We start from the raw sequence: 8,812 nt of genomic DNA on the forward strand, positions 1-8,812 counted from the left end.
ATTTATAAACGCAACATGACAAAGGTTTTTTTTTTTTTTTTTTTTGGTCAGTTGTACTTTTTGGTTGAATAACAACAGGCTTTTGTTGCGTGCGAACTTGAGGTCTCCGTTTTTGAAGCGACTCTTTCTTTCATTTATCAAAAGTTGCCAATGCCACAAAAAAATCTGACAATGTGAAAAAGCTCACAGATACCTGTTCTCTTTGGAACAGCGGGACCTCGTCGCTAAGAACGTTATGCGAACCTACTGTATGTAGCCTACTCCATGCTTTTCTTTAATAACGCTGATCTTGTTACATATACAGTTTGAGACTTTATATGAATATTACAGTTTACAGTCCATTTAATGCCTGAAATGACAAAGAAAAATAAATAGACGGCATGCACAACTCTACAAGCATATTCAATTCTTACCAGTAAATAAGCGATAGTCCATCAAAACGCTCGAGCTCTCTTCCCCGGGGGTTCAGATAGGACATCGCATCCAGCAGAAACGTTAAGGTTAAAAATAGTCTGCTCTGGAAACGGAATTAAATGCTGCCTCCAAATATTAGCACCAGACACATCACCGCGATTTCATGTCATGCTCGTGGTTCGCAGCTTCGCTCAAGAGTCAGCGTTCATTCAGCATTAAATCAATGATACAGCAACTGCCAGGCGAGAGAGAGACTCAACTATGCCCGTATCTAATCTGTAAGACACGTGGTTTTCATGCTGACCTGGCCGTCTGTTAGACAAAATCTACATCTTGTCGACAGCCCTCTGGTCACATTACTTTGACTTTTCCTAGGTACCAGGTAATGTCAACCTCTGTATATACTGAGATGTGTGAGTATCAGATTCACTGATTGCCTCTCAAAAACCATGAGCTGTCTACCTAGAGAGCATTTTAGAGCATCATATATAGGCTTGTTGCTGAGATAGGTAACTAAAATTTGAGGCATGGATAAATATATAGAGACAATTGTAGTTTGTATAGCGTGTGTATAAGTTTGTATAAGTGTGCAGTCAGACCGAGGTGAAGCCATATGACCATTCAGCTTCAGGTAACTGAGATTAATAGTGCATTTTTTGACCTGTCCTAAGAGATCTGCTGCACTGCAGCCAAAATACCAGGGGAGTTTCCAATTTCCTCACATAGCCATTTGTTTGTATCACCAATAGCCTATCTGTCCCTGTAGCCTCATACTGTAAGCTAAATCAAAACCTGTCTACATTTGTTCTTTTAGTGCATAAACTGTCACTGTTTATAATTACTTTAATCACACATTTACCATGATAATCACACTTTGTCGAAAAATACTATAGTGAGGCCTATTGTAGTTCATGTAAAATCATAAGTTAATAAAGGACAGGACTCATAGTGTAGTGTAAAGAAGCATGGATAATGGCAATAATGTATAGACAAACTTCTAATACTCAATTATTTAACTTTTTGAGAACATTTCAGTTTGGTAAACTTGGTGACCTTTGTAAATGTGATTAATAATATGTGACCCTGGAGCACAAAACCAGTCTTAAGTCGCTGGGGTATATTTGAAGCAATAGCCAACAATACATTGTATGGCTCAAAATTATCGATTTTTCTTTTAAGTCAAAAATCATTAGGATATTAAGTTAAGATCATGTTCCATGAAGATATTTTGTCAATTTACTACCATAAATATATATCAAAACTAAATTTTTATTAGTAATATGCATTGCTAAAAACTTAATTTGGACAACTTTAAAGGTGATTTTCTCTTTAATTTTTTTTTTGCACCCTCAGATTCCAGATTTTCAAATAGTTGTATCTCGGCCAAATATTGTCCTATCCTAACAAACCATACATCAATGGGAAGCTTATTTATTCAACTTTCAGATGATGTATACATATCAATTTCAAAAAATTGACCCTTATGACTGGTTTTGTGGACCAGAATGTTTAACATTCCAAATCAACATAATATTTGCATACAGAATGCTGCTCTATGTTCTTTCTCACATCTATTTGCATACTGAATTCTGATTGGTCTGTCCTTTCTTGCATTTTTTTAACAAGCAACTTTACACTACACGGAGGGTGTTGAATCTGCCTGTGTGTGACTAATAGTAAGTTAACACCATTTTATTAACTAGGGTTACCACGGTTAAAAAAAACGTAAGAGATAAACATTTGTTGCACTTATATTTACAATGTAAAAGAGATTGTATTTGTTGTATTTGAGCCAATTCGTTCACGTCAAAATTCTGATTAGCCTGGTCGTCCGAATTTATCTCAGAATATGATTAATAATTATCACCAATAGTTGTGTCTTAAATGTATCTTGTTTATCTTCAAACACACATTTTATCTTCTATTTTGTTTATATTCTAAATGATGGCGCAAAATTTAGATAGGCTACCTGAAATACCTTTCCAAACGATGCTACTCCCCCTAGTGGTGAAGTTTGGTAACGTGCAGAGAAGCGCGCATCTATATGCTATTGCTGCTTTAGTGAGACGTCAGTGCATATATACTTCTGCACAGTATTTATACAGTATTTTATAAAAAAAATGTGTGTCACATGTTATAGATGTCTGGCACTTAATCAGTATGTCTACACTACACTCTGCTTTTAATCCAAGTGTGCATCATTTCAGGGCTGTGTTCAATTTGAGAGCAAGCGTTCATGACATCCTGCCTAAGAAAGAAAACAATGAAGAGTCACTTCACGGAGTTCAGTGCCATGGTATGCTTGACATACTTTGAATGAGATCATGATGTGAGGTGTAAAGTGACAGAAAGAGTGACAAGATGGGTGTGGCAGCATGTTTCAGATAGTATAGTAGTAGATCAGTGTACATTACTGTGCGTTCACAATCACTCTGTCAACATTCCTCCTTATCTGTAAAGCAATGTTCCTTTTCTGTCTTAAGCAAGCAGAGAAGAATCATAGCTTTCGACAGCAGATTCCCTAAAGTAACGTTTTCAACACAGCATATTAGTCACAAAACTCTATAAAGCACGTTTAGCCGGGCAGGATTGGCTGGTTTTCTCAGACCTTCCCCGTTCTAGAATGTAGGTGGGGCTGCACCGTCTGCAATGTTTGACCCAGCCGAGCAGGTTCCTTCTCAGTCTCATTCTTGACCTGGGTGTGGTTGTCACCTGTATGTGTCAATGCCACTCCATTGCTCTTTTATACATACGTGTTGAACTTACATAGCTGCTTTCAGCTGTACATTTTCCAATCAGATTTCCAGGCTTATGACATTCTACGATGACAAAAACAAAAGCAAATTCTGAAGGGATGAATAGAGTGATTAGCCAACAGCGGCTGATAATCATTGCTCTGTTGAGATTTTCTGCTGGGGATTTGAGATTTGAGACCATGGCCAGTCTGGTTTGCTGAACTGTGGCTGGGCCATAACAGGATTGCTGCAACACAGCAGTTTTGTGTGTCAGAGGGTCTTTGGGAGGTTTTCAAACTCACTGAGCCTTGGCTTCCTGCTTTGTCCACAGTCTCAGGGAGGATTCAGCCATTCTCTGGACTCACTCTGCATGCCCAAAAGAGTTCCCGACCCCAACAGCGTCGAAATGTGGTACTACCATGTAGCAAAAACACCTAAAACACACAGTTACACCGAAGTCTTTAGAAACTTCTACTGGTATGCATAAAATAATGTTACAAAAATTGAATCCAACAGGTGAGGTCACATTTACAGTTGCTCTGTAAAATTCTGTGGGCGATATACAGTATATAGTCATTTCAATAGAAAATCACACGATTGGGAATTTTGTGTAAGGGCAAAAGATTTTGCATCAGGATCAAGTTTTTCACTCAAATTTGTGTTGACCAACAAAATGCAGCTTAGTTTGAAAGTGAATTCTGAGTGAGCGGTGCTTCCAGTGTTGGGAAGGTTACTTTGGAAATGTAATAGGTTACAGATACAAGTTACCCTATTTAAAATGTAATAGTACTGTAACTATTTCAATTACTTTATTAAAGTAATGTAACTGATTACATTTGATTACTTTTTTGATACTTCTCTAAATTTCCAATGAATGTTTTCAACTGTTAATCATTTTCAAACATTTAAACCAGATAGGGTTAACCTTACAGTAGTACTCAACACTGATTACTGTCAGACTTTCAAAATGCTTCATCACTGGAATTAAGACTAGAATCATTTAATTTTAAAGCACAGCCACTACAAAATCGGACTTTAGCACCTCTTTTAGATCATTCTGAGGTTAAATACAGATTTGCAATCATGATCATAACAAAAAATAATTTAATAGCTATGATACTTTTTTTTAAATCAAATCTTTGCATAGCTATGACAGGAAACACTGGCATCTAACAATGGCTTTATTTAAGTTTAAATAAAGCATATAAACCCAAATAGGAAATAAAACAGTTATCAAATAAGCATGTGTCCTTTTCTGTGTCCTAAACTCCTGAAACTTAGGTGTCTTATATTTTAGAGCAGTCAATGCAATTTGGGAAAGAAATCAATTCAATCTGTATGTGTGTGTGAGAATATTCAGATGTAACCCCCTTAAAAATTATTACAATTTTCATAAGTAACTAATTGGCACATTTTTTCTCAGTAACTGTAGCACATTACAGTTACATTTATTTTGTAATTAAGTTATGTAACACCATTACATGTAACTAGTTACTCCCCAACACTGGGTGCTTCACACATCACTACACTACTGACAATGGACAATGGACCTTTTTGCTGGCAATATTTTTCTAAGGTGAATAATGTGGAAAAGTAGGAAGTGACTATCACTGGGTCAATAAGTAAGTATGTTTACATTCGCAGTTATAAACGTCATCTCTCTGCCAAGTGATTGACTTTCAAAGAATAAATGCATGTTGCATGGCATTTCTGTCTTTCGGAGCAAATACACAATGGCGAAGCCAATTGCAACAAGATTTCTGTGTATACATGCTGGACAAAGTTGAGCTGCACTCACATTATCTAGTCCGATTTCATGAACTGAATCATCCAGTTGTTACAGTATCAGTCAGACTAAAGCATTTACATGATGAATTATTGCTTTAGTTTGACTGAAACGTAACTGTTAAAGTGCATGTAATGACCTTTCTCAGCCTCTCAGCGAAACTGCATTTTATGCAACAAAACATTAATGGTATGGTGACATTTACCATTGCCATTTGCCATTGCTTGCCAATAAGAATCCAGGTGAACAGGATTTTCACGTAGGGGCAAAACATTTCCCCACACAGATTTCACATCTGGCTCAAGTATTTAATGCAAACTTTCATGCAAGGGACTTCTGTGTTAGTGGTGCTTCATGCATCACTATTGATTCGTGTATTGTTACTGACTGGACAATGCACTTTTTTTTGCTGGAAAAATTTTACAAGGTGAATAAATGTAGAAAAATAGGAAGTGTGGTTGAAATACATATTGCACATCACCTCTGTCTTTAAACCAAACAAACACACAGCAAACACACAACGATGAGGTCAATTCTACTCCAATTTGTATACATGCTGGGTGAAGACAAGCAACAATCATATGATCTCAACTTCACAAACTGAATGATTTCAGTCGGACTAAAGCATTTACATAATGAGTTACTGCTTTAGCCAGACTAAAACACAACATTTATAGTAATGACCTTTCTTGGCCTCTTGCTGAAACAGCATTTTCAGTGATTGTAAATGTTCCTCTTTGTCCTAAAGAAAGGGAGGATAAGTAATTTGTCTAATGACCACAAGTGTCACTTTTATCTACAAGAGAAACAGGTGTAAAGCAAGGCTTCAAGACTAAATCGTATCCCCTACAGAGACAAAAGCTGTGTTGTCACCAACAATGTCTTAACATACCACAGCGGATAGCTAGCATATTTGCACTTTATAGTTTCTAGGTGCATTTTTTTTAGGCACATATTGCTAAGAGAAACTGTGCGACACACCTTCAGTAGCTGTTGTGTTTAACAAAACAAGTGCTGACACTCCTGCCATTGAACCTTAAATCTTCACACCCGGAAAAAAACACACTCCCATTTGAAATGAGAAGATTGATGAGAGTGATTTCTACATATATTGTAAAAAATATATGAATCAATAATGTAAATGACTTGCTTTTTGCTTATTTATGTTCCAATCGAATGTTATACTGTATAAGTTTGTCTATTAATGGAAGATTTGAAGGAATTTTTAAAATTTCGAGTAGGACAGTCTGTTTTGGTTGATAGCCCACATCTACCTGTTTGAAATACTCTCTCCACCCATGTTTGGATAATGCACCTTGCACTGAGAGACATGAAGTACACACCCCATAGTCTATACTACACGTTTATCATCACAGACAAGACTCTCCCCTGGAGGAGAATGAACTTTCATTGGTACCCCCACCACTAAAAACTTCACTTCACGGTGGCTGATTGCACACAAGCTCATCGTTACAACTTTGCATAGGGTGTGTTGAGTTCCAAAGCAGGCCCATCCTGGCAGAGGAATGCTAAAAAACCCACACACATAAATTCACTACGGTACTTCAAATCTGGCCGCACAGGTCTCGCCGCTGAGTTGTGTTCGCATAATGATCCACGCATGTCAGTCAGGAGCTCTAATCGACTCCATTCCTCACCTGCACCGTATGGGTGTGTAAGGGAATTCCGGCCTTTCACCTGTTTCAGAAATTCTTGGTCCCAAACTCAGTTACACTGAGCATTATTCATTATCAGCAGCGCATGCAAACGCCTATTTATTTGCATATAATGTGATGACAAATAAATGTCTTGCCCTTTTCACTTATTGCATGTGTGTAACAGCTAGAATGTGGCAACACCAGTTGAAGAGACAGTCCATACAAGCACATCTGGCACGGAAGAAGCTCTGCGCCATTGAAATAGACTCTAATGCTGGAGATCTAAATGTAAATGATAGATGAAACCCATTCACACATAATAGGCATCTGATCACTCTAGGAGGTGTTGTAAATAAACGCTGCATGGGAGGTTTGGCTACATGACAAAGTTAATATTTAAGCCCTTGGAATGGACTGTGTTCACTTCTAGCCAATTTCACACAAGTACTCCACAGTTGTAGCTTATCTTTGGGCATTCCTTTAAAGTAGTGATATCACATTGCTGCGCAGCTATATTCATTATCGCCGTAGTAAGATATATATAGTAACACATTTCACATCTTCTACAGTGTCAGGCATTATGAAAGCTCGTTACCGTAACTGTGAATAGGCTACTGAAATACATTTTCCAGTTTGCAGACTGTATTATACAGTCTATGATTCTGATGCAGGGGTGTGCAATTTTTTAATGCTATAAAGATCCCCAAGCCAGACAAATATTTTCATGCACAAAGATGCATTTCTTATTAACAAAAAATTACAATTAAATATTTTGTCACTGTACTAAAGGCAAAGCAGATTATTAAAACACTTGTGCCTGCTTATATGCACTTTACATTTCTTAAAATGCTCGAAGCTTCTCTGAGACTGACATAGCCTACTCAGGACGTTACATCCGTGTAAATATTAGCATAATATATTCAAATATTCTGATTTGAATTGGGTTTGCTGTCAATGTAGATGATCACTGCCTATGGCCACTAGGCTATACCCTGTATCCCATTATTCTTCGATTATCTGTAATTCAGATAATTGAAATGCATACTGGGTCAGCTAATGCTAACACTTCAAATAATACACCCTCTGAAATAATTTGTCACCTGCTGTTTACTCATGTACGCTTGTTTATGTTGGATCGCAGTCTTCATCTGACACCTGCTGAATTGAAAGAAAGACCTTATTATTTATATAGCGTGAAGCCTAAGGCATGGTGTAAAATGGAATAGTAAGGGAGATACTGAACACCAAACCAGTATTTCTGTTGCGTTTCCATCTGCTTCCATTCAAAAACAGAACTCACACAAATGCACACATACACCCCCCCGATGACTCATTGTTTCTAGTCATCCAACAATACCCGGTTCTCATGACTTTTCCTCTGTTGGCATTAAAAAGGGTCCCCTAGTGACTTCTTAGCTGCTCTGAGCGTAAGGCCCTGTTCAGAGACAATTGCGATATTTTAAAACTGTTAAAGGTACCAGCTATAAAAATGAAAACTGCTCAGGAAGTTTAACAAGCACGTCAGCAATCAGTCCAAGAACAGGGGCCCGTTGCATAAACTGTTTAGACTAGTCTTAAAAAGTTAGTCATCTAATTTTTTTTCTTCAAGACTGGTCATATACTTTTTAAATTCAGTTATAAAAAGGTAGATTGGTCTTATTTATATTGGAAAAGTAAGACTGATTACCCCTTGGCAACTGCTAGTTGGTCAAACTAGCTCTTAAGACACAGTCTTAACATGGTGGCTAAGTTTATGCAACTGGCCCCAGGTCTCTTCAAGAACTCTTCATTACGCTGAGTCTCACAAAGTAGCTGCATCCCAAACAAAGGTTAGACTGGTTATGTAAACTCTCTACTGAGCTGACATTCCAGCATGAGAGAAGAATGAATCAATATGAATCAATGAACCAATCCAGAGCTTTATCACTAAAAAAAAAAGCCATCAATAAATAAGACTACTACATATTACAATAAGGCTACATTTGCACTGTGCTGCATAGGCCTATGCCATAGCCATAGATTGTCATACGATACAAATAGCTTAAGTTAGGGACCAAATGCTGGTTTGTAGTTTCTGACAAACTTATTTTTCCAATCAATTAAAGAAAGTTTGATCATCAAAATGAAATAGATGAAATGAATAAATGATGATACTAATAATAATGATGATGATGAATTCATATCCTATAAATTAAAGAATGTTTTGTCATTTTTTCATG

The sequence above is a fragment of the Sinocyclocheilus rhinocerous genome, unplaced genomic scaffold, assembly GCF_001515625.1.
Source record: "Sinocyclocheilus rhinocerous isolate Xijiao unplaced genomic scaffold, SAMN03320098_v1.1 scaffold481, whole genome shotgun sequence".
NCBI lineage: Eukaryota > Metazoa > Chordata > Actinopteri > Cypriniformes > Cyprinidae > Sinocyclocheilus > Sinocyclocheilus rhinocerous.